This window comes from Epargyreus clarus, unplaced genomic scaffold, assembly GCF_041222505.1.
Source record: "Epargyreus clarus isolate Ecla_fem2 unplaced genomic scaffold, WU_Ecla_fem_2.2 ptg000010l, whole genome shotgun sequence".
Lineage (NCBI taxonomy): Eukaryota > Metazoa > Arthropoda > Insecta > Lepidoptera > Hesperiidae > Epargyreus > Epargyreus clarus.
In genome coordinates this window covers 1,541,888-1,568,425 of record NW_027332218.1, presented here as the reverse complement: position 1 = coordinate 1,568,425, position 26,538 = coordinate 1,541,888, and the positions used below count along the sequence as shown (strand labels likewise).

Below are 26,538 nucleotides of genomic sequence, written 5' to 3'. Positions count from 1 at the left end.
AAGCGATATAAGGGAAATATTATATCAATAATAGTTTAAAAACTAAAAACCACGCTAAAATCGCGCAAGGAAAATCGTTAATCCTGATTTTTGATAAAATTATTAAAATCGTGTATTGTCATCGGTTCTTGATAATTGTTCAAAATTTTAAATAAATCGGACCGTTCAAAGTGGGTAAAAATCGAGTTCAAAGATTCCGTTACATACATACATACATAGATAGATACAACCCAAGCTAATAAAAGCGTGGTAAAAAGAAAACTTAAAATTAGAACACGAAAAAAAATAAACATAGTAACACGAACATAGCATTTAGAAATAACTACATATTTTCATAAAATATAATGAGTACTTATTTAACTTTAATAAAACTAAGTGTACTGTACAATTGTGCAGCTATAAGCATAACGCGATGTAACGATGAGACACCAGTCTTACTTCAGTAGAGGCTCGTAATCAAGTTTCTATAACCATTATCATCAGCGTTTGCGGTTACCGCCAACCGCACGTAACCATTCAAATTGTTTTCGACTAGTTTCCCGTTGCAATTTGCAACCACCGAGTCGTAAACATTGAAAGTCATCACGACGAACGGTTTGTACATAATTGTTTTTATTTTGTAAGTTGTAGATAGGTAGAACGGTTCGTGGCTTCAACCCTTTTCGAGATTAACTACAGGTCGCTAAGGGGGAGCAGGGAGGGATGCAATTGTCCCTATACCTCATAGAAATTCAAAAATCGTCTTACACATTAAATTTCTATCGTTTTCTGTCGCTAAGGGCAGTTGCCACCCTTTCAAACTTCATCTACCACCGTTTCATGCACCAACTCCCCTCCCCTGGACGATCGTCAGGGACTACATATCATCAGGTGAACTCCTCGCCCGTTTCCTACATTCATTTCATAATAGGAAGATTAATTTGCAATATGTATGTATCGTATATTGCTTGCGACACACGTAGGCCTAACGCATCACTAAAAGGCACAAGGAAAAACCTTTTTACAAATGAGTATGCAGTACATAATAATGAGTAAGTTGCGTTGTGGCCACGCCCCGCTTTCCAAGGGCATTAGCGAACAAGTTAAACGACTTTACATACTATGTTTATTTTACACCTTTTAATTGCCTTTCATTTCCGAGACGGTAGAACTCTACATCTAATAAGCATTACTATGTTTTGATTTGAAGGATGTAGTAAGATAACTCAAAGGTATAGGCACTTAACTCCGACTCTTTTTCTGTTTCCATTTATTCTTCAAGGTTAGCCATAGTTATAGCTTTGTTAAAGGGCGTTTCCATAACCTGGACGTAACGTTTCTCAGAGAGGAAAAAGTCTTGAATATTTGACGACGAAATAAAATATTATTCTAGAAAATATGATAATTTTGCTTTAAAAATACTCCAAGTTTTTACCTCTGCTAAAACCAACTTGCATGTTTACCAACTTAGATCTGGACTTAATTACAGGTGACCATCATCAGATGGACTGCAGGCTTGTTTGCCACTTCTGTTTCGTAAGAAAATTATACTTATTCTTAAGGACGTTTAGAAGAAAATCCTCCTGGACTTTGTACTATAAAGCGGAAGGATGCACTCGCTAATTGCTGTTTATTACCTGCGCGTAAGTACTGTCGTAACACTCATAATGGATACAAGTAATAATTTATAGACTAACGTTAAAATTGCGTCAAACTTTAATAGAAGTAAATATTTTACCAAAAACTACTTTACAATGTAGTAGTTTCATATATTATTGATACGTTTTTGGACATGAAAAGGATTTTTACCGCGAAAAAATCCGCCACGGACAACCATACGACTTCGTGGAAGCGATATATGTCGAATTCTTACTGACCAAAACTCCACGATGTTTTCAAAAGGCATTATGATTCAGAAGTCACATATCTCAGGTTTTAAGTAAATCCCAGTTAAATAATTCTCAATGTATTCAATCGTACAACGAAGAAACATCTTATACAGCGCTATACAACAAAAGAAAAGATATTCTATGTCTGTATACAAATACACAATATCCATGCAACATCAAAGAATTTTTTACAAAAAAGTTATGAATCAGGAGCCACATATCTCAACTTAGGTTTTAGTAAAAGTTAATCCATGCTTCTCGAGATATGCAATCGTACGCGCCTCGGCACGCGCGTATCGCCGTCGTAAAAACAATTGCAAGGCAATAAAGCGATATCAGGCAATTTCGCAATGCTCATGTAAATAAGTAAGGTCGTTACGAACACAAAGAGGCAACTTGCTTTTGAATTGCTAGCCTTTTCATGTATGATGTTTTCGAACTACCTGAGGCCCCTAATACGTAGAACTACTGCTATCCAATGATAACTGAGACGACAGTTTACCGTTGACGTTATATTCGCGTGGATTTAATGCGAACGAATGTATGAATGTCGCATGCACAACTCGTAAGGATTAAATATTAAGTCAAGATACAGCCTATGAATATATTGTTAATCCATCTCAAAACGATCTCAAACACGATCTCACGCACAGACAATTATTTTAAAGGTGAAAGAAATTGCTATTATTACTTAATTATTTGTTACCTAAACTACTTTTCTGCAAATATATTTGATGAACACATGCGAAACTTACAATATTATTATATGTTTAGATAAAATAATACAGCTTCTAGAACAAACTTAATAAAGTCCATAAATCCTGACAAAATATTATAAAACCAAATTTTTTGTAAGACCTAGGTTCAATTTGGCGTTCGTACGAGACAAAACATTTTAATTACTCTCGTGTTAACGTATACAAAAAAAGGCAAAAAACTGAAGCCACTTTAGCGAATTCGTGCAAATTGAGCCAATCAGCAATACAACGACCATTGAACTACGGAGCTGTAGGAATCCGCTTTAAATACGAGATAATTACTGCATTCACTTGTTAAACAAGTGTGTAAGCTACTTACACACAATCCGACGGTACTCTTCAAAAGTATAATGGAAAATGTAGAGGTCGAAAAAGAGTAGGTAAAGGTGACACTTAGGTACCTACACAAAGCTTTTCGAATTATCGCTTGGAGACAGCAATGTGCATCTTGCAGACATCTGATAAAACTTCAATCTCATTTAAATCAAACACACCATCACACACACACATCTTTTAAAAAAAATAAATGTAATGTACAATGATAAAATTAACCAAATGGAACATATGGAGCTGGAGCTATTTGAGACCCCACCGTTTTATCTATCAAATAATCGCGTAGTTTGTAGTACGCTGTTGTACATAGCGTTTGTTTAACGATTGGTGGTCGTTTACCTACGGATGTCCATGGGCAGCAGTAACCACTTACCATAAGATGGATTGCACGGCCATTAGCTTTTAAATTTCTAAGAAAAACAAACTCTTAGCGACGCGATTACAAAAATACTTCAATAGATACCGCCAACACATATATTTTGTCCTCATAACACCAGTCAAATATACTCTTACTTTTAATCAAGGTTATGTCCTTCCAGTGTTGTCTCAATGATAATTAATACTGTCCTATGTATAAGAACCTTAAGAGGTTAAGAAGACACTACAAAACAAACACTCGGTATTATCAAGTGTACATATTTGGTTTTTAGCTGCAATTGTTAAGTGGCAATTAACTCATTAATTACTATATATCCCATTTAATTAGTAACAACCTGTTCCGATACTTTAAATTGGCATTACTTTGTAATTGAATGGAATTTCAGTGTTATCAATAGTTTTTATCAATAAATAACTTTGATAGAATGTCAATTAACAATTAAAAAAATAATAAATTAATATCATAAATGTCTACTGAGACACTATCGTAATTTTATTGAAGGATTTGTTTATTAACAGAATTTTATTGACATAACTGATACAAAATATTATTCTTGATTTAATTGAAAATTTTACAGAAGACTCACAATAATTTCTGTCATTGTTTATATTTTAACAGTCAAATACTTATAATTTGTAGAATTCAGGATAAATATCCATTACCATATTTTTTTATATAATGCAAAGATGATAATGGAAAATAACTGGATTCAGTGCTAAATAAGAAACCATTATTTTCAGTAGCAGAAGAACTGTTGAATAGACGCTGAGACATTAAGTATTTAGGAAAACGATGCAAGAAAATACAACCAGCAGTGGGTCTGCAAATCATAACAGAATGTTAAAAATAAAGAAAACAATTAACCTGTTTCCCCGCCAGCTGGAGCTTCTGAGGGTACAGCTCCTGCAGCCGCTGACAGAGCTGAACCGCACTGGTCGCTAACCGAGCCATTGTTAGTCCCCAAAACTATTATTATTCCACAGTGTACGTTTATCACCCAAGTCCCTCACTGATCCATAATCAGATCGTCACACCGCCGTAGAATTAACGCGCTAAGTTATTGTATCAACAACTGCTCTTTTTACGAGGTAACTCTTTATACAAATTCCAACACAAGTTAAAATTATCTTGTACTTTCTTCAGTCAAATAAAATCAACACAAACTCCATTCCGCACTGGTTCAAAAATTTCACGTTTAAAATTAGCTGGAGTATTTTCGCGCTGTTTTATTTTCAGGCGGGCGCGACACGACTGCCCCTCACGAGTGTCGAGACAAGACTGAATGGTGACTGAACGCTGACAGGCCGTCCATTGTAGTCCACGCGAAATATCGATTCGTTAACATAATCGAGCATGATTCGTGACTCGATTTTCCGCGAAGCCCAAACGAGCGGAACTCCGATATTTTCAGGATGAATTCCGATTAAACGCAAGTTATCGTTAAATCGTGTGTTATTAATTTGCAGCATCTGCTCTCATAAAACAAATAAACTGTTATTGAGATGACAGCTAACGCTAAGAGCTAGAGATAGCTAGATACACAGAAAGAAATATAAGATACAAAGAACTAAATGATGAAAACGTAAATATTTACGAGTTCTGGTTTTAATGTTTATTTTTAAATAGTTATGAGCGGCTGACTTACATACGAGGCGATCATATCAGTCATTAGGAGTAGCATGTGAGCACGCATGTGATCAGTTGTAGTTATAACTCCTCTTTTATATAGAGTTCGACACCTATTTCTGCCTCATAACAGCAGCGTTAAGCGCTGCTGTGTTCCGTTTTGAAGGGTGTGGTAAGGGAGACATACTTTTCCGAGGCGTTCCAGCTAAGCCCTCAGGGGTAGCGGCGGATCTGTGGCCGACCTCAGGTAGGAATATCTCATCCCATCTGGGGTTGATTTCAGATGTCCATGGGCGACAGTAGCCACTTACCATCAGGTGGACTGCATGCTACTATATTACTCCTATATTATATAAAAAAAATAGAGTAGGTTACAGATGACCATAAGCGGTAGTGAGTGGCCATCAGGTGGACTGCATTTTCACTTTCATCATTTTCACTTTAAAGTTATTGAACAGTCAGGCAAGAATCGGATGACTTGCTACAACTTGATGATTGAAGAAAACAATTAATGTCTAATTAATGTCTATTTTTAATGTCATTAAAAATAGATAAATAATATAACAATATACAAATAATTAATGAGGTCTTCACAGAAGTGATTGACGTAAGAAATCAAGCCAAACTTAGGTATCCTAGATTCTGTGATAGGGCGGCCATTGTTAAAATTATTGTTGTAGTGATTGTTCATAACAAATACGGTCGACAATGCCAAATGTCACTATATCGTGACGGCACACGTTGCAATGAGAAATCAGATATCATTTAATAGTAATAAAATATAAGGAATATCTATAAATATAGAGAAATATATCTAAGGGGTATTGTTTGTTTCCAGATTTTCCATCCCCATTAACGTGGTAGAACCCTCTATGGTTCGACTCCTACGGCATCACCGCCAAATCTATTTCTACCCTTACCCCTACCACTTACCCCTAAGGACTAAGCTGGAATGCCTCGAAAAATATGTCTCCCTTACCACACCCTTCAAACCAGAACACAACAGCGCTTAACACTGCTGTTATTAGGCAGAAACAGGTGTGGCGGTGGTGCCGCCGGAGTCGAACCACAAAGGGTTCTACTACATTAATTATAGGTAACTTAACCCTTAATTAAGTGCGATTTTAGTGTAAGTCGTGAATGCCGTCATCAGGTTTTGTGGGATTAAATATACTGGTATGATTGTGTATCAACGGTATCTTTATAAGCTACAATCTAATCAAAATAAATATTCCATTATAAAATGTTTGTTATAAATATTATATTATAACTGTAGCATTAATGATCAGTGATAAACTGTTATGTGAACTTCCGGTGAGGAATAGAGGAGGAGGAATTTATCTAAAAATATATGATACTATTTTTAAATTTATTATGTCTTAGTTATTTACGATTGAGATAAATTGGTGTTTTTGGGAACTTTTTTTATAATACAAAGTAGCAATCGTAGAGTAGCAAACGCCTCCGCAGTCCACCTGATGGAAAGTGGCTACTGCCGCCCATGGACATCCGTAATCAACCCCAGATAAGATGAATGTCTCCCTTACCACACCAAACTTATCGAAATATCATCACTACAAACTTGCATACTTCTTTCCGCCTCAGAAAATGGGTAAGCTTCGCAATATTCTCTTTTAAGAGAGCAACACGGATGAGACACTCATACAAGCCGATCAAATTTACTTGAGGACTAAGCAAGGCAATGACGTTGATTACCAATGTGCACGGGTTCACACAGGTCGTGAATGAACTTTATTTCAAAACATAGATTCGTGCCGCTCCTACTATTGCAAATATCTAATTAGTGACTAGGCATTAATAACTACTTACTGCAGAATCATACAAATTCAGTCACACAAAAACCGAAGACTTACCTACACGCATATATGAAAAATAGGAATGTGTTAAATCAAAAACAAATACGTTTAACGTGAAGACGCATCAAAATAGATCAATTTGTACAAGGAAAACCTATAATATGAGTATTTACAGTAATAATAAGGTTCCACGGCCTTAATCTGACCACACGACTAGTTTAAATAACTACTATTAATAACTAGTAACAAGCAAATCTAACAAAAAGTATATATATATTTACAAAATGTTTAGCCGAATTTATGATGTTCTTTTTTCTGCCGATTTTTGAAAAAAAAAACACTTTTTTATATTAGTTTTTCACAACGTCCAAAGCAAAATAAAACTTCAAAAACTCGACATAAGCGGTATCAGTTGAGTCCAAACGTATCCTAACTCTCAATTTGATACTAACCTACCATCTATCATAGGATAAATGTCTTATGCCAGAAACCTTCGGGGGAGTGTACCCAAAAACATCCTAAAATTTCATGGCGACCGGATGAATGGTGTAGTAATACATAAAGAACAAACAGACAGACAAACATTCATTGATTTTACATACACAGATAACATTAAAATAGCGAAAAATATACGAAAACATAACAATGAGACTGTAATTCATAATGTATACGAAAATGTTACATCCGGTTCCTGTTTTTCTCGGAAATGTGAGGACGTTCGTGATAATGTAAGCAAAATTGAAGAAAATTGAATTACATGAGTGTGAGATCAGTTGATATAACTGATTAATAGTGTGTTTGCAGTGCCATTTTGTAGGTACAAGGAGTTTGTAGTACATTTTTTTGAATTTGTTGAACTGGGGTGGGGGATTCGGAGTAGCCAGTATCTCGGAGCATAAGGGCGTCCAGTAACCGATCGATCGTATCTCGGTCGATTGGTGTCGTAGCTTTAATTGTTCGACAGATACTGTTCGATAATACAACGATCGATCAATCGATTGGTGTGTAGGTATCCTCATACCACACCTCCATAACACATCATATCACAACCCTGTTCCAATGCAGATTAGTACAGGAAGGGATGGGTTAATGACCAACTAAAAATAATGCAGCAGATGCAAATCGATGTTACATCGATTATGCACGTAATCGATATTATATAACATACGACATAACAATATTCACGTAATGTTCAATAATGCCTTCGAGAATATTCTTAATACGTAGATAAACGTAGAACATTTTTTTTAAGAAATAAAACTGTTTATAGAAAAGTAGAACAGAACTCTACATTTTCTCGAATACAACAAAACCGAAAACTTATTTTCAAAAAAAAATAATAAACAGTGCACTAAAAACTAGAACAAAACCCATTTAATCAGAAATAGAACAGCACCGTGCAAAACAAAGTAGAACAGAAACAGAACCCAACGTTTTTGTAAATCGAACGCACATGGACCGAGGCGGTTACTTGCGACCGATCCGACGGGAATTAGAGCGTCGGTGCCAATCGAGGCGTCGTGAGCTGCTGTCACGAGCGCGGCGGCGGCGGGCCCCGTTTAACACCTATACACAACATTGTTTACACACAGTGTTGCCAACACTAAAAAACAACTAATCGACCTTAAAAAAACAGTAGTAAGAAATTATGGTGTGTTTATTTTACTTATCAAAATTATTTGCAAAATAATATTTTTTTAACGCAAAGGATAATTGTTTCTCATTTATTGATTAACTCTCATTAGTAATAAGCTATCTTTACTCTATACATTGATTTAAATATCGAAATTTAACAATGTCTATTACGAAGAAACATTGGATAGGTTTATTAATAATGGACGAACTAAGACATTGTTAAACTTCGATCTTTGGTAAGAAATCTTTAGATAGATTGATTTTTAATAACGCGCGTAAATCTCCGATTAAAAGTATACAGTTGGCAACATTTTACACATCTCCGTCGCATGTGCGATGGCGCACGATTCGAATTTGCGCGGTTAAAGTTCGCACTTATGATTATTATTCAGTTTTACAGGTGTTAAGTGCCACCCACTTTGTATCATGCTCTTGGGTGGTGGACAGTCATTATGTTCATCGTGATAACGTATAGGGTTAACGATTTATGACTAAAATAGATATACGTAACTTTTTTTTAAAACAGTCTTTCAGTTTTGTTGTTTCGACATAAATATTACGATTACACGAGATTAGGCGATTATCTTAGTCCATAGGAGTGGTAATGCACATGTGATCGGCTTCAGGTAGAGAACGCCTGTTCAATATGGAGTTGTTACAGACGTCCAATAGTCCTTGGGCAGCGAGGACCACTTACCCTCAGATGGATTGCCCGTATCGTTTCAATTAATAGCCAATTTTATGGAAAAAAAAATAACGTAGTTGATATAGAACTTTGCATAAAATGTACATCCAAAAATAGTTACTTAGGATTAAATATTTTTTCTTTATTTTCTTAATAATTCCTAAGTCTCTACTAAATTTATTTATACTGTACTCTACTCTACAATGATTATATTATCAGTCATTGGAGTCTTTCAGTCATATAGTCCGTCTCTTTCCCTCCACAAACAATCGTGCAATTCGAGTCTTATCAATCAGTCGACCTTGTGTGAAAATGCAATCTTGTGTTGTTAAACTGATTAGCCGAACATTAAGTAAAACACTCAAAAATACATCCGCATGTAAGAACAACGACATTCCGAAATATTTCGTGACCAAACCAAAAAAAAAAAAATTAAGACCAACCCATGTAGTATTCGAGAACGAACTTAGAAATAGTGTAAGACCAATTATTTTAAGTAAAATGAAAGAATGAAATAAAAACGAGTGTGTAGTTCAGTTGGTAAGAGATTATTGCTATATAGATGTATGTATGTAACCACATGGGTATATGTGTTAATCCCATATAAGGTAGAAATCTTGCCTGAGGTTGGTCTCAGCTGAGTTGCTACCCCTGAGGACTTAGTTGGTATATCACTGAACATATTTAATGGATTTATTTCCAAATTGGTGAATTGCATTTTGCGGCAGTTGAGGGAGCTTTTATCATTCCAGTGACAGTGATACACACAGTATTCATTGTTTGATACCCGAACACACAAACATGTACCTAAATTTACATTTCAGTCCCACATATAGGTATTTTCATCTTCTTTTTATCTCACACACAACAACGGATTGTAGTGTGATCCTAAAAATGCAAAAAGCCTTGCTCCTAATGAACCTAAGAAGGCTACTTTTGGCTGTCCTTAGCTGTCCTTAGCGATATGACCAGCTACTTATATAATCAAACTGGCTTACGTGACACTTAGTGGCTAGCACAAATATTAACATACATTTACTCCAAACCCGTCACCAAACAGCCCATTGTGAGTATTGTGACGTCATTGTCCACGAGACATACAGCGCTTTTGGTCGAGTTATATTGGTATTTGAATACACTAGTCATGTTACTGAATCAATCTGGTTTTGTAATGACGTTTTACATGGTTTACTTTGATTTTTACCGATGTTTACATTGTTAGAAAATCCGTCATTTCGTCCAAAGTTTTGATGATTTTTTTATAATATAGGTATAGCAGAAAAGAATGACCAGATCAGATTACCTGTTCGTAAGTGGTTGCTGTCGCTTATGGTCTTCTGTAATCAAGCCCAGATAAGATAAGAATCCTACCTGAGGTTGGTCACAGATGCACCGGTACTTCTGATAATATGTGTCCCTTACCACACCCTTCAAAGCAGAACACAGCAACGCATAACACTGCTGTTATTTTTTTGAATAAAATAAGTGTGGCGGTGGTGCCTCCGGAGACAAATCACAGAGGGATCTAACACCTTAAAAATTTGAAAATTGTCTGAAACTTTGCAGACGTTTCTACATAATATGAGTAGATCTAGGGTTCTACAGTCTAACATGTTGGTGACTCCCATGGCGTAAAGGATATCACTTCGATAAAGAGTCGAGGTTCGATTCCCGACCAGGCAGACAAAGCTAATTTTAATTTCCATAACATGAAAATTGAAAAGCAAAGTCGAAGTTCGTTGACATATCAATAGAGATAAGATACACATCAAAGTTGTTTTTATGAGAATACAGATAACGCATACAAACTAGTTCTTGTTGATAAGGCGCCATAAATAATGTTACAAAAGATATACCTGCAATTTAAAAATATAGATATCTTACGACTCTACACATAAAATATGATGCATTTACATAAGTGGCTAAAACTGTCATATTTTTTAACGTAATTATTTATAACAAAAATTCGGATCTTCTCAGTAGAGGTCTTAAGAGGTCGAACCGATAGTAGTATTGCATGCAACTGAAAATTCGTAAGTTCCTCCGTAGGATTTGATAAGACTTATAATATCTGTTTAGCATAGTATTTATATGTACAATGAAGACTTAACATTATCTACTTTCCGATTGCTACTACTATTAAAATATAGAGGTTAATGAAACACCGACTTCCCTTTCATATTTTGGATTTTTAGCTGAACTTATTAAAAATTATGAAAAAAGAATTGAAATATCAACGAACCACTGAACATTTTCAAGAGACTATTCAACTTCGATCGTGACTGAAAAGTTATTCGTCAAATATTGAGACAACGATGACCACACAGAGGCTGAACTACGGCGAAGTTCCGAGTTCATTTCCTGTCGTGATCAAACATTTGCGTAAACAGCAAATATTTGCTTCCGGTTAGTATGTAACCGTGTGCAATTTGCGTTTAAGTGTATATTTGAATTTCAGATGAAGCTTTAAAGCGACTTTGAGACAAATTTTCTAATATATAATAGATATTTATAAATAAAATGTTATAAAGGAGATAGAAATCATAAGTCATCAATAGTAAGTAATAATGAAACATCGGCTGAAGTAGAGAAATAGAGAGAAAAGGGCAATTGCCAAGGAGAGAGGCTTAAAGCACAGAAGCATATGCGGTACGAAAAATATGAAACAATAAATAGGCGATATGAGATTGAAAGAAAGAGAAATTGTGAAATCGAGAGAGAAATAGGGAAAGAGAGTGAGGAAGAATCAGAGATAATGTAAGGAGATAGATGTATAAGATAAGAAAAAATGTGTGAAAGCATGTGTGACTGATATACCTTATTCTTATAAAGTCATTCTTGAGCTCGAGGCAGCAATTAATCAGACACATTATTACTTTAAAAATAACACTATTAATGATAATTGACAAGTACATTGTAGACTTCTCATAAAAAGTTAATTATAAATATGCTTCTTGTCATGGATTACTCACGCAACTGTGGGACGATTTGCGAGAAAAACTTCAAAGTAATTGAAGTCACTACATAAATAGTGTTTTCGTAAATTCCCACAACTTTACGAAGAATTGTTAGACTTCTTCTAGTTGTCAAGAAAAAATAATGATCGTATTCAGCTATCAATTAAAATCATTATTGAGTATCCTTCCACGAAGCTAATGTTTATCTGATTCTCTTCATAATCATCTTTCAAATATTCTTGATCCTTGGTATAACATTTTCTTTTATTTATATCGCACATTTCGAAGAAGCAAATTTTCGGGTACTATTAATAGAGTCAACTCAATTCTCTTAACTCAACTGAATTCAGTTAATTTCTTCAAAAGAACTACTTTTTCCTTAAGGAAAAAGAGTAGAAAAATGTTGAAAGAAATTAAAGTCCGTATGGTCTACTGTGCCATAAGGGTATCAAATCAGACCTTCTCATGTACATGTCTTAGTCATTGTATTCGTACAATGTGATCAAGTTATCTGTGACGCAGCACATCATCAACCTATCGGAGATTAGCGCTTAATCTCCGGGATAGCAGTATCAGAAGTATCTCCGATCATGTGATATTGAATTATCTTCCGTATCTGCTATGCACTAGCCGACGCACGTGGTTCCACTTACAAAAATACAATGGAAGATAGATCGAGACGTAGTTGACAGCATCACGAGTAGTTTGGTTGGCACAGTTTTCGTTTTCTGAGTTGCTATGCTCATTTGTAGAAGGTTTGTTACAGAAATGTCACAAAAATCTACGAGCTGAGTCGAGGTATCTTTACGCGACTGGGCAAATACTTCTTTATAGCGTTGCAAACGAGCGTGCAGTCCACGAGCTGCTGACGCCTATGGACATCTTTAATCAACCCCAGATAACATTATAGTCCTCCCTAAGGTTGTGAAACATACTAGAACACAGTGTATTTGCATGCACAATGCATGTTATCACGAAGCACGGAGTGCGTTCGTCAAATTTGAGCCATTTAGCTGTTCCAACGTACGCAGAAACTTCAGCGTATTTCACCCCTATAATATTTTGTATATCGGTTTATTAACAACCCGTCTATTAGGTTTATAAGGTAACCTAATAAGACTTTACTTTTAAGTCTAGAACGTCATAATCGTCGTCACCAGGAAGTTTATTCCTGGTTCCGTATATCCGAAATAGACGGGCAGCGATTAATAAATGGGACATGCCGAGTAAATGTGTTCCTCCCGTATTCATATTTTTATACTCGTATGTGCATATGTGCTGCTATTTACAAGAATGTTTAAGTTTTTAATAATCAATAAAAAAGTATATGAAGATTGATATTAATCCTTACTAATATTATAAATCCGAAAGTAACTCTGTCTGTCTGTCTGTCTGTCTGGTTGTCTCTTCTTCACGCCCAAACCACTGAACCGATCTTAATGAAATTTTGTACAAAGATAGTCTAAGACCCGAGAAAGGACATAGGATAGTTTTTATCCCGGAAATCCCACGGGAACTAGGGATGGGGATCTAAGATCGATTAATATGAGAATCGATCTTTTGGACCCAAAACATCGATTATTTTAATCGACATTAGTAAGGATTGAATCGTGTACTACGCATTTGATCAAGTGATGATCTTTAGCAATGTTGAAGGTACGAATTTTCAGTTGTATGTATGTTAGTATCTTATATTATTTACATTTAAACGCCGGCGAAGCCGCGGGCAAAAACTAGTATTTAATAACTTTAAAATGAGAAGGACGTACGAAATAATTGGTTACGTGTGACGTAGAAATAATTATTTTTGGTTTCATTATATTGTAAGTTCTTCATTTAAATATTTTCAACAACTCAACTTTAACGAAGAAATCTGTTCAGGAAATAAATCTTGATGTACTGTAGACAAAGAAAAATATATTATAACATTTAAAAGTGCAGCATCTATTAAGAGCTTTTTTGCGTCATAAACAGTACAAAATTCGTGACAGTACAAGAACAATAAGAAACTTCTTTCTCTATTTGGGTGGACATCCAAAAATAGATAGCAATCGATTGATAAACTTGGATATGTGAAACTAATATCGTTGAGACCAAATTCGTTACGTTACTGCGGGCTCATTTTAATTTTTACGTGCATGCATGTACACTTGTACAGTCAGCTCCGTATGTAAATGAACAGATTAAGGTTTAAAAAAAACCTGTGCCTACACCCAAGCATTCCTAAGTAGCTAAACAAAACTAGAACTATAATTAGATGAACGTCGTAGTTTTAAAAGAAGATGAACTCTACTACTGAAGCTGACTGTACATTTGTACACTTTTTTCCGTATATTTTCGAGACAATCCCATTGTTCTATTCACATTAAGTCAAAATATATTATAAAATTCTAACTTAAATAAAACCTTGGTTATGACACAATGCTTTTAAGCATCAGTTTGCCTTTAAATTTACGAAACTTAATTTTTTGAAAATAGTAGCATATAGGTAAAAGCCCAAATTACAGCATACGTTAACTCTTCAACACATTTTGTTAACGAATCTAAGAATATAGGTTAATGGAAAATTCTCGATATAATTACGTTCATCCCAAACACACTCTCTGAAAAACAATGCGAGGTAATGGAAATTATGTGCACATACCTACACTTTATACTAAAATAGCTAGAAAGTACTTTGGATTTTAGGAGTAGTTTGATTTTATTCCGTTTCCTGATTACGTAATACCAAATGAAGACAGGACAACAAAGAAACAATAAAAACGACGTAAACAGACGTCTTCAAAGTATTCAATACCTAAATATTTTTACTCTACAGCGAAATACATATATATGTCGGAGTGGTCACCTGTGACGTCATAAAATGGGTACTTCAGAACACAAGCTACACCTAAAGCACTTGGTGGAGCTTCGACAGAGTCTCGGTGCGGCGGTCGTAAGGGACGAACGCATAGAGAGCGACTTGGGACCCGACGAGTGAAGTTGACTTGCGCGCACCGAGGAACTGTCTCCGTTTTGATAGTGTCCATTTAGTTGTAGTTGTATTAATTAGAATATTCTCAGTAAAGTTATTTAGGGACTATGTAAAGTATTACCAGTGATTGAGTTAAGAGACATAAGCTAGTGATAAGAATATCTGTGACTGTATACGTGATACCTGTATCATAATTATCCTGACAAATATGAAGTAACAAAGATGTCGGTTCGGGAACACATACAAAAATTAACTAATTTGGCCATCCTGTTCCGACATATATACCATCTGTATTTCTTTCCTTGGCACGCGCTGCCGCCTTGACGAATTTTAACATGGAAGTGTCGTTGGATTCGTATAAATTAGGTATTAGCTATTACAAAGCCCCTTTTCAGTTAATAAATTATATATTTCCCTGACAGAAGTAAGAGAGATAGTCCTCATTAAGCTCGTGAAACACAAAGTAATAAAGATTAATTATCAGGAGAAATGTTTTCACTCAAACCCTGTCCGCTCCAGTTGGAGCAGCCATCTTGGAATCCATTATCTAGATAACGCAGAAATGCAGGAAATAATCTAGAATTAACGCAATCTGTCACGGCTGGAGATAGGCTCTTATTAGCGTATCCAATTAAATCGGTAACTCCTCAAGTTTTATATCAAAAAGATAAGGAAGTAACCACTCACTCTTATGTTAGATTTAATAACAAGTTTTCTAAAAACATGTTTCATTATCGACCCGTAACTATTCCACCGCTTCCAGAAAAGGCTGTAGTCCACCAATCTGGCGTAGAGTAGGTTGTTAGACTTATTACACCGATTTCCAATAATATTGAAATAGCAACGGAGCATGCAGACCAGATAGTTGTCACTACCGCCCATGGACATCTGATGAAAACTCCATTTACAAGAAATGTTTTACCAGAAGTCAATTACAGATGCGTTACAGTTTCTGAAGACTAAGGTGGTCTCAAATGTAAGTAAGATGCTGGCTTCTTCTACACCCTTCCAACGAAACATAGAATTTCTTCATCAGAATTGAAATAGGTGTGGCGGTGGTCGATCCCCGCTCGACTCATACTAATTACTATTTTACTATCATTCAAAACATTTTGCGTTTTTTTTTTTCATGTAAACCTTTATTATATGTTTTGTCGGCGTTGTATTAAGCTAAGCTCTGTTTACTGTTAGAAGGAAACTATCGGAGATAACTGATTATTTGGATCTATATATATCTCACGTCGTCAACGGAATTTTAAATCTCTATGTGCTTTATCTGTCTGGCATTGAATGTAATCTGTTTGAGTAACTTACTATAAAGTATTTAAATAAAATATTTATAAATATAAAAATAAATATATTTTTTATTCTTTATAATCCAAATATTTTCTCAATCGGTTGATAGTACCAGCATTATGAGAAACTTTATTTAAAGCTGAAGTTGTATTGTTTGCCAGTATTTTTTACTGAATGTGGAGAGTTAACTATGTTTCAAGCGTATGTACAGTCACGAGCATAAATATATGACTATGGACAGATTAGCAAAAATATCTGACCCAAGAACAAGTTCAGTAATATCTGCCTGCAAGAACGCAGAAAAAATATCTGACATTAATAGGCAGCAAAAATATGTGATGACAACGTTGATCAAATAATTGTGACTACCTTACGAAGCAAAAATATGTGACAATATTAATCTATTCACTTTTGTTATTCCGGCTCAAAATACAACTTGAACGTCAAGCCGCGTTCTTTTTCTTTTTTATGCTAAGTCGTAGAATCGTATCAGCCAGTGACTTTATAAATAAGAAGTTATTATTATAAAAATAACACATCATGAAAATAATACAAAATAATTAATTAAAATAATACTACTTATAATAAAAAGAAATTGAATAGGTTTCTAATAATACACTATCAAACAATTCCGAAACGTTACACGGCAGCGTTGGATAAAAAGATCTACTACCCACTTTTTAACGATAAAAATATATATAAGCGATATCAAAAAGACAGAACCTATTTCTCCGATAATATTGCTGATTGTAGAACTTAATATAAATAATTAAAGTTACATGTATCAATTAACTGTTGCGGTAATGTTTTTTTTTTTATATTTTGTCTTAGCAGAATATTCGTAACCATTTTAGTTTAATAATATATAATCTATATTATATTGTAAAAGTCGTTAGGACATATTATTTTTGTTGTAGACAGGATGAAATTGAAGCGTTTCCTATAATTTGTCATTTAATCCGTATAAGGGACAGTATGCGATAGTGAAATAATATAAGGTGTGTATTTTTTTTTCAAAATAAACTCGTTCGCTTCCCGTATAGGGATATTTTAAATAATTCGTCAAGTACGAGTCAAACTCGCACAGGCTTCCGTACCACCAGATGTTTAGTATTAAAAAAAAAAAAAAACGCTTTCTACACTCACAGCCCCACACTAGGATTCCCTGTGTCGTGGGTGCCATGAACAGACACTTAGACAAATTCACAAACACCCAGACCCTTTGTTTTTTTTTTTTGTTGACGAGGTTCCCCCTCGTCAACAAAAAAAAAAACCTTCAAAAGGTACCCGACGCCATGGGAGTGACGCCGGGTTATGTGGGATTTTTACCGCACTAAATCCCCCCCGGTGGCCGTCCTCAGCGTTTGGTGGAGAACTCCGGGATCTCCAACGGAACACAACCGGAGTCCTCCTAACGCGATGCCCTTCTATCGGGCTCTGCCCTGCGGGGAGCAATTTACGCTCCTCTCACATCCCCTGGTGATTACAGTGATATACGACTACACAAACCGCTGTCCTTCCCGGGGTCGCTTGCTGGACGGTTTGAGCTCCCACTCTTGCCGCCCGCAACCCCGGAAGCCCCTTTTAGTCGCCTCTTACGCCAGGCAGGGGATACCGTAGCCCTATTCTGGTCCCGGTACTACAGGGACAATGTTTTGACTATCAAAGATCGTCAATTAAAAATTTACACAAACACCCAGACCCAGAAACAGGAATCTAAATTCATCATTTAGGTATCTGTCTGGCCGGGGATCGAACCCGGGACCCTTTGTAAGTATAAGTATAATAAGTAAGTAAGGGATAAGTATAATAAGTAAGGGAAAAATAAGTATAATACTTATTTTCCGGTTGTCTTTTTACCCTTTGGGTACGGAACCCTAAAAACTAATAATGCAGTATTAGTTTTTATCAAAATCGGCCTCGTAACTCCTTTTAGCATTTTTCGCTAATCCTTATAGATTCGGATTTGGATAATTCACACTGTTAAAATACATTAATTATCCTGTCTCTGTCTTTAACCTTGTTTTTTTTTACTTAAATAAAAAAATATGAGAAATTATTTATAACGTGTTTTTTGCTCATATTCTCCGGATAAATACATTGGCCCCTTTGACCGGTAGGTTGATACATTTACATCAAAGATATTTATAAATTATGTCAGATATTATTGCACCTTAGTTGACGTCACATGTCATAACACATGTCACAATTATTTGATCAACGTTATCATCACATATTTTTGCTGCCTATAAATGTCAGATATTTTTGCTGCGTTCGTGCAGGCATATATTATTGAACTCGTTATGGGGTCACATGTTTTTGCTGATCTGCCCATAGTCATATATTTATGCTCGTGACTGTACATCTCATTCATATGAGACGCCCTGCAGTCCAAACGGCGTGAGGGATTTTAACATAAATGAGGTGTGGTAGATCTACACAAAAAAACAATTTCTTGTTCTTTTTATAAAAAAGCTAATCTTACAGACAATAATTTGGGTTACCACGTTCTTTATCTAATTACCAGACTATTTCTCCTTTCCCAGACTAATTTTTATCTCCTAGATACATGGCCTGTTTTATCTAAAACAGATCAAACGTTCAGACATACTTAACCAGTGACTATTCTATCTCTGGTTCGGACCAAATCAGATCTTCTGAATTGGGCCGTGTGAGTCATATACAATGCTATTGCACAAACAAACGCTTGTCTTGATTTACTTCTAATGTTTATCTCATACTTGTTTATATGGAGTTTTATTACTTCACTGTTCTTTTTATTTGTTGATTTTTGGCGTTTGGCACAATAGTCGTCATCCGGTTGTACGGAATCAAAATAAGCTGATTTCAATTCAAAAACAGTTAGATTATAAATTTATTTATCTTTCAAGTTAAATGTAGGTATTCCCACTATTGAAGGCTTTTTTTTTATCATATAAGAGTAGAAGACGAGCATGCAGTCCACCTGATGGTAAGTGGCTACTGCCGCCCATGGACATCTGTAATAAACCCCAGATAGGATTAGATATTCTATGGTCGGCCACAGATGCGCCGCTACCCCTGAGGACTAAGCTGGAATGCCTCGGAAAAGTCTTTCTCCCTTACCACACCCTTCAAACCGGAACACAGCAGCACCTAACACTGCTGTTATTAGGTAGAAATAGGTGTGGCGGTGGTGCCGCCGGAGTCGAACCACAAAGGGTTCTACCACCTTCAACGCTCTCTCAATTTGTTTAGGAATAAGGTTCAATTCTCAACTGTGTGGAGAGCAATGCCCTTATGTACATCCGGTGTTTTATTGGACACCTCATCACATCACGGATGTCCGTTGTCAGATGAGCTCTGCATGACACCACATTATACACCATATTAAGATTAACGATTGCGTTTTGTTCACGCGAATTTATGAGGTAACCACGATTAAACTAGAATTACAATTACCTGTAACGATTGACTCGTTTTTTTTATTTTTTAATTCATGTGTTTATTGTTACAGTTTCTGAATATCAAGTGCTATTCTATTCTACGTTACGTTAATATATTAACTCTTTCGGAAAAATCTACGTATTGCATCTCGAGAATATTTTACAAATGGGGGCTTCTAGTTTTAAGGATGTGGTAAGGGTACGACCCTTGGTGGCACAATGCACGTGCACAGTTGCAAAGTTTTGTAGTTTCCTTACCGCCAGTTATTTTACATTTTCAGCCGACTTTAGTTACCGGCAACTGGTCAAGAATTCGTAAAGGTTCATATACGAAACATTCCAAGTAAATCCTCAGCAAGACATGTGTAGTCCTCAGTCAAAAATCATCATCAGTATCAGGTGGACTCCATGATCGTTTGCTACTTTATTTTAATATTATAAAATAAAACGACAATGTTTATTGGATTAAGTGTAACTATTCTGTTCCAAAAGTCAAAATTGATCGACTAAATTCCATTTTCTATACCCAATATAATTAACATAAACACATCCGTCTCCCGAGCGGATATAATAAGAATAATCATTAAGATTTTAATCACACATCATCACATCCTCTGTGAGGAAATTAAGAAGTGTGATCGTAATGTTTAAGCGGACATCTGGCTATATATAGGAATTCGCGCGTGCTTGATTGGGAGACACTTGGTGCATTTTAATAGGACAATCTATCGTGGTCATATCTTACTCATAATTTTATCGCTATTCTGTTGAATAAGACAACTCCTTTTTTTATTTTTTGTTAACGAGAGGGAAGCCTTCAAAAGGTACCCGGTGGCGTGGGAGCGACACGGGGTTATGTGGGACTCTTACCGCACTAAAACCTCCCCGGTGGCCGTCCTCGGCGCTGCGTAGAGGACTCCGGGATCTCCAACGGAACGCAACCGGAATCCTCTTAGCGCTGTGCCCCGTCGGGCTCCGCCCAGGTAAGCTTGATGCTCACCACACCGTCTGGTGTGCACGACGGTATGCGACCACACATACCGCCGTCCTTCCCGGGGTCGCTGGCCGGGCGGTTTGAGCTCCCACTCTTGCCGTCCGCAACCCCGGAAGCCCCCTTTTAGTCGCCTCTTATGACAGGCAGGGGATACCGTAGCCCTATTCTGGTCCCGGAACTACAGGGACAAAAATGTGGTCAAGATTGTGCCCTTAACCATTTATGTGTTCCATCCTTGTCTCCATCTCTCCTTTCAATAGACACTGAATAAGACAACTCCTAGAAAAGAGTTAAGTTTCCTCTATGCCAAAGATGTGTGCAATGGCTAAGCTATGGATGTTATAAAATCCATTAACAGACTTGACCAGTATCTAAAGGAGATAAGTGCCTCTGGCAAGATTTGATTTTGCGCACTTGACACAATTAGAAAACAGCCTCCGATCAACACATCATTCGTCCATCAATAATAATAAACCTATAAGAGATAGCGAATAACCGGCCAAGTGCAAGTCGAACTCGCACTATTATATACACACAGAAAGTTGCGTAGCATCAATTTTTTTATCTTTTTTTTCTGTAGTTGTTGCTTTAGCGGCCATAGCAAGTGTTTTATCTACTACGGTTGAAGAGATAGATCTCTGTGACAGACGTACAGACAGTAGAAAATTGGAAATAGGTTCACGTTTTTATCCTCTGGGTACGGTACCCTAATAAACTAATAACTTTGAAGGTGGTAGAACCTTTTGTGGTTCGACTCCAGTGGCACTACCGCCACACCTATTTCTACCTAATAACAGCAGTGTTAGGCGCTGCTGTGTTCCGGTTTGAAGGGTGTGGTAAGGGAGACAGACTTTTCCGAGGCGTTCCAGCTTAGTCCTCAGGGGTAGCAGCGCATCTGTGGCCGACCTCAGGTAGGAATATCTAATCCTATTTGGTTGATTACAGATGTCCATGGGCGGCAGTAGCCACTTACCATCAGGTGGACTGCATGCTCGTCTGCTACTCTTATATTAGAAAAAAAACTTATGAATCATTTCATTCATTTCTAAGGGACACGGGCTTGCATGCAGAGGAAGTTCGTTAAATAACAAGGCAGACCTCATACATAAAAGAGACAGTTTAACCGAGGGATATCTTGAAACCACAAAAAGATCGTATAAGAAATAAAAGAAAGCAAAACCTGAACTCGTTCATTCATTCCATTGATTTTTGGTATTCAAAGACCTTGAAAAAGATCCCATTGAACCTTTATTAAGCCCTGATATATTGAGTTTCTTGTACAACGTATCAGGTAACTGAATTTCCAGGCAGTTTTGAATGTGAAAAAACAAAACGACGTGAAAACATGTATATGTAATCACATCGTATGCGCCTCGATATCTTTACGAAGATGTTTTTAACAGGCTAGTGAGCATAGTAGATTACTTTTTAACAGTATTCTTTTGCATGCAGAAGATATGTATGAAAGTAGCCTCCGTGCCTTAGGAGTGGCCAAAAATAAATCCTAAGGGTAAAAACGCACCAGTCAATAACAGATGTTGATGTGTTATATAACTTCTTGTCGATTATTCGACATTGTTGCCAATTGGCATTACTCTTGCAAAGACGACTTATGACTATCGCTCATTATAAATTTTGAGAATTTTGCCTACTGGTGCCCGTTATTAATAAAAAAAACTATCAACTAGTTACTGTCTAGCAACTGTCAAATATCGATCTTCGATAAGCAAAACATTCGATGATTCATTAGTAGGTAATAACGGACGGAAGTCAATAATGTACATACAGGTCACTAAGAAATAAACAGTCATTAAAGGTAATCGTAGTACAGTTATTTATTACTTGTTAAAATTACCTACATACATATGTGTAACAAGTGTGCACATAACAAAAAGGCGGTGTTCCCAGCACTGATAGCAGGGGTGGGCAGGTGGCGTGACGCAGGTGTCACGCCACCTGACCCTGCCGGCAACGGTCGTCGGACCGCCGACTTGAACTGTATTGTTCGCGGGTTCAACATTGCTCAAGAGTTTTGCAAATAGATAAGTATACGTAATTAGTTGCTAATGAAGCTTAAATACTTCTGAAGTAGAATAAATGAATATTGAGCCCCTTTAGTTAAAAAAAAAAAAAAATTCTTAATGCTGATCTTTTTGTATAAAAAAAGTAAAATCTCCCTTATGCATAATTATTTGCTTCAAAATAACCGGTATTAGGGAGAGAACACATGGCGCGATTTTCTGCCGCGGGGACGTTGGATAGCTGTCACTGGTTTTGTAAATGACTTGTTTTCGACTACGTTTTAGGAACCTACGTTTTAGGAAGTGACAACTACCTTTCACTTACATTTTAAATGCTGCGCGTTCGGGTTTTTCAAAACAGAAAAAAGCTATTTCCGACCACGTGCGTAAACGGAGAAAACGTTCCGAGGGTCCTTAGCCTTATGTTTACGTCGTCTGTCGCTTTTAAGTAAGATTACCTGAGGACTAAGTTGGAACGACTAGTGAAAGTGTTTCTCCCTCACCACACCCTTCTAACCAGAAAACAGCAGCGCTCAACACGGCTGTTATAATGCAGAAATATGTTTCACTTATTTTCAACAACAGTTAGGCGCTTGTTAGTTCACTATAAGAAAGTGTAAGAATAAAAACTAAGAATACAATAGAACAACGAAGCGCTTATGTAAATGCGACAGGGAAGTGTCTGAGTGGCGTGACGAAACGTGATCGACTGTCCGTCGATGATCGATATTACAGCATCGCTACACACTCGTATTCAGACTATCTATTAACATAGCGATAGTATATCCCCGGCCTGTCGTAAGAGGCGACTCATCGCGGGCGCATACATTCGTCTTACTGGTTAGGTTTCCTGATCAGGATTTCGGGTTCGAATTTCCGTAAGCCTTCCGCAGACATTCGGTTTTTTGTATTAGGATTTTTACCACCACTACTCTGAGTGACGCTTATAAAGCTTATACATGCGAAAGCACGTCAACATGGACGACAACGTCTTAATAGTAATTGCCTTACTACTGGCGCTGCACAAGAAAAAAAAGACGTCGTTATTGGGTACACCCATTAAATGCGCGCAGGATGAATGAGAGTCAGTTTTATCAGAAGTAATATTTTCATCCCCTATTTTATCCCCTTGGGGTTATAATTGATCCTTTCTTAGCGGATGCCTACGTCATAACATCTACCTGCATGCCAAATTTCAGCCCGATCCGTCCAGTGGTTTGGGCTGTGCGTTGATAGATCACTATGTCAGTCAGTCACCTTTGAGTTATACATATATATTTAGAAGAGCAAAATTACGATCAGATTAGGAAACCTAACAAGGAAAACGAATGTATGCGCCCAGCATAAAAGGGGGCTTCCGGGGTTGCGGCCGGTAAGACTCGAACCGTCCAGCAAGGACGAGGACGATCCCGAGGACGGCCGCGTATAAAAGTTACATGTCGATAGTATACTTGTATTACAATAAAAGTTATGATGAAACTTAGCGCTGAACATACATTTCATCATAAGTGAATTCGTGTTTATAGAATATTCAAACTCGATGTTCTGTATATTAATCCTTTGCAGCCTCCTTAATCATTTCTTAGTGCTTATCTGCGTCAAACAAAGTCACATGTAACATTTTTAGATCAACTAAAAAGTTGTGCGATGTCTGTCTGTCAGTTTCTGTCGACACACAACAATCATGTTATCTCTACACTCGAAAATGCTGTTATAAAGCTTTTAATGTATATTAAAACAAATGTAATTGACATTCCACTACAGATATCAACGATTCTCAAAGTAGCGCAGAAGAATACTAAGACACATCCGCCGTGATTTTCAAACAATTGCCCAAAAGCACGCTACTGACAAACAAATGAATTGGAAATAAAGTCTCAATAAAAGTCGATCTTGTCTTTTTGAGAAAGTACATTGACGCTGGAGTATACAGCGTGCTCCGTTATCAACACAATCAATCCGGCCGTTTAGAACATTATGGTAGATAATATACTTACAAATTTTATGTGTGACGAATAATTGCCCGGCAGGGCACAAAACCAATTTGCAATTCTTTTTTCAAGATGACGGCCGAGACACAAGAGTTGTGACCTCACAAAGTTGAAGTTAACTGGAAGATAAACCCTCCCTTGATATCCTTGATAGATACTTGAAGGTGGTAGAACCCTTTGTGGTTCGACTCCGGCGGCACCACCGCCACACCTATTTCTACCTAATAACAGCAGTGTTAGGCGCTGCTGTGTTCCGGTTTGAAGGGTGTGGTAAGGGAGACATACTTCTCCGAGGCGTTCCAGCTTAGTCCTGAGGGGTAGCGGCGCATCTGTGGCCGACCTCAGGTAGGAATATCTAATACTATCTGGGGTTGATTACAGATGTCCATAGGCGGCAGTAGCCACTTACCATCAGGTGGACTGCATGCTCGTCTGCTACTGTTATATTATAAAAAACAAAAAAAATCCAAAAAACAAAATAGCGTCCTTTGACTATTACAATACAAATGTAATTGTTCAATTGACTATGGAAAATTGTCAAACAAATGAATATACACACAACGATAGCACGAAACAATATAGTTTTTTTGTTTCGTAATATGATAGTCTCAACAAAGGTCGATCTTGTCTTTTTGAGAACGTACATTGACGCTGGAGTATACAGCGTGCTCCACTATCAACACAATCAATCCGGCCGTCATGATAAACAAACATTTCTTCATAATTATAGCCGACGGCGGGTTTCATCCAGATAATGAACTGTGTCTGAAAAACAATTTGTCAAGGTGATTTATTGTGTACCTACTAGCAAACCGACACTACATTTTAGGCAGATTTTTAAATGTTTAAAAAAATTATGGTACATAAAAAGGAAAAGAGACGCTTTCTACATTTACCGTCCTACATTACGATTTCCTGCCATGAGGGTGCCATGAGGACACACAAAGACTAGTATACACAACCACCCACATACACAACATATATCAAAATGATCATCATTTAAATATGTTTGGCCGGAGATCGAACTCGGAATCCTCCATGCGACTGAGCAGTAACCGCTCCGCCACAACGGCCGTCATTTAAAATTAATAACGAATGTTATTTACATTGCCGTACATACATTATCTTGCCGAACAAAATGATAAGCGACTCAGTTTTAGGCAGTCCACCTACAACATTCGCAAGCCCATAAATCTGAAGACACTAGCCCAACAGTAGATTATAGACACGCACAGTTAATAGGTTATTCAGGCATGACTGATCCGTAATTAGTCACGCCAGGCGATTCAATGACGGCTGTAGTTCACGCAACTGTCAACTGTGACACTCGTTACATTAGCGCTAGTATCGCCTGGGGGTATGGAACAGGAAAACTTAATGGGTCTCCTCAAACGTTGCTATAAGATACAGGAAAATGTGTCATGATGGATCTCATGTTGTTCTTGTTACAACACTAGGCCTATTTTTCAAACAAGCGCTGAGGACGGCCACCGGGGGGGTTTCAGTGCGGTAAAAATCCCACATAACCCGGCGTCGCTCCCGCGTCGTCGGGTACCTTTTGAAGGTTTCCCCCTCGAAAAAAAAAAAGGCCTATTTTTCAATCAACATTGAAAAAAATAATGTGAGATTGCAGATTTAAGTTCTGGACTATGAAAGTGAACAGAATTCCATGTTATGAAGCAGTTTATATTGTTTATATTTATGTAAAATGATTATAAAAACCGAATCCAATTAGCAATGAGTTCGTTAACGTTGCGTTGGTAATCCTGTGATTAATTG

The 26,538-nt window shown here is 36.9% G+C and overlaps 1 protein-coding gene and 1 pseudogene across 1 annotated transcript in view; both read right to left on the bottom strand.

The window, feature by feature from the left end:
- loco (regulator of G protein signaling family member locomotion defects) overlaps positions 1-26,538 on the bottom strand; it is a 131,510-nt gene that overhangs the window by 40,593 nt on the left and 64,379 nt on the right. The window lies entirely within an intron of this gene.
- LOC140745669 (uncharacterized) lies at positions 20,934-21,011 on the bottom strand (annotated as a pseudogene).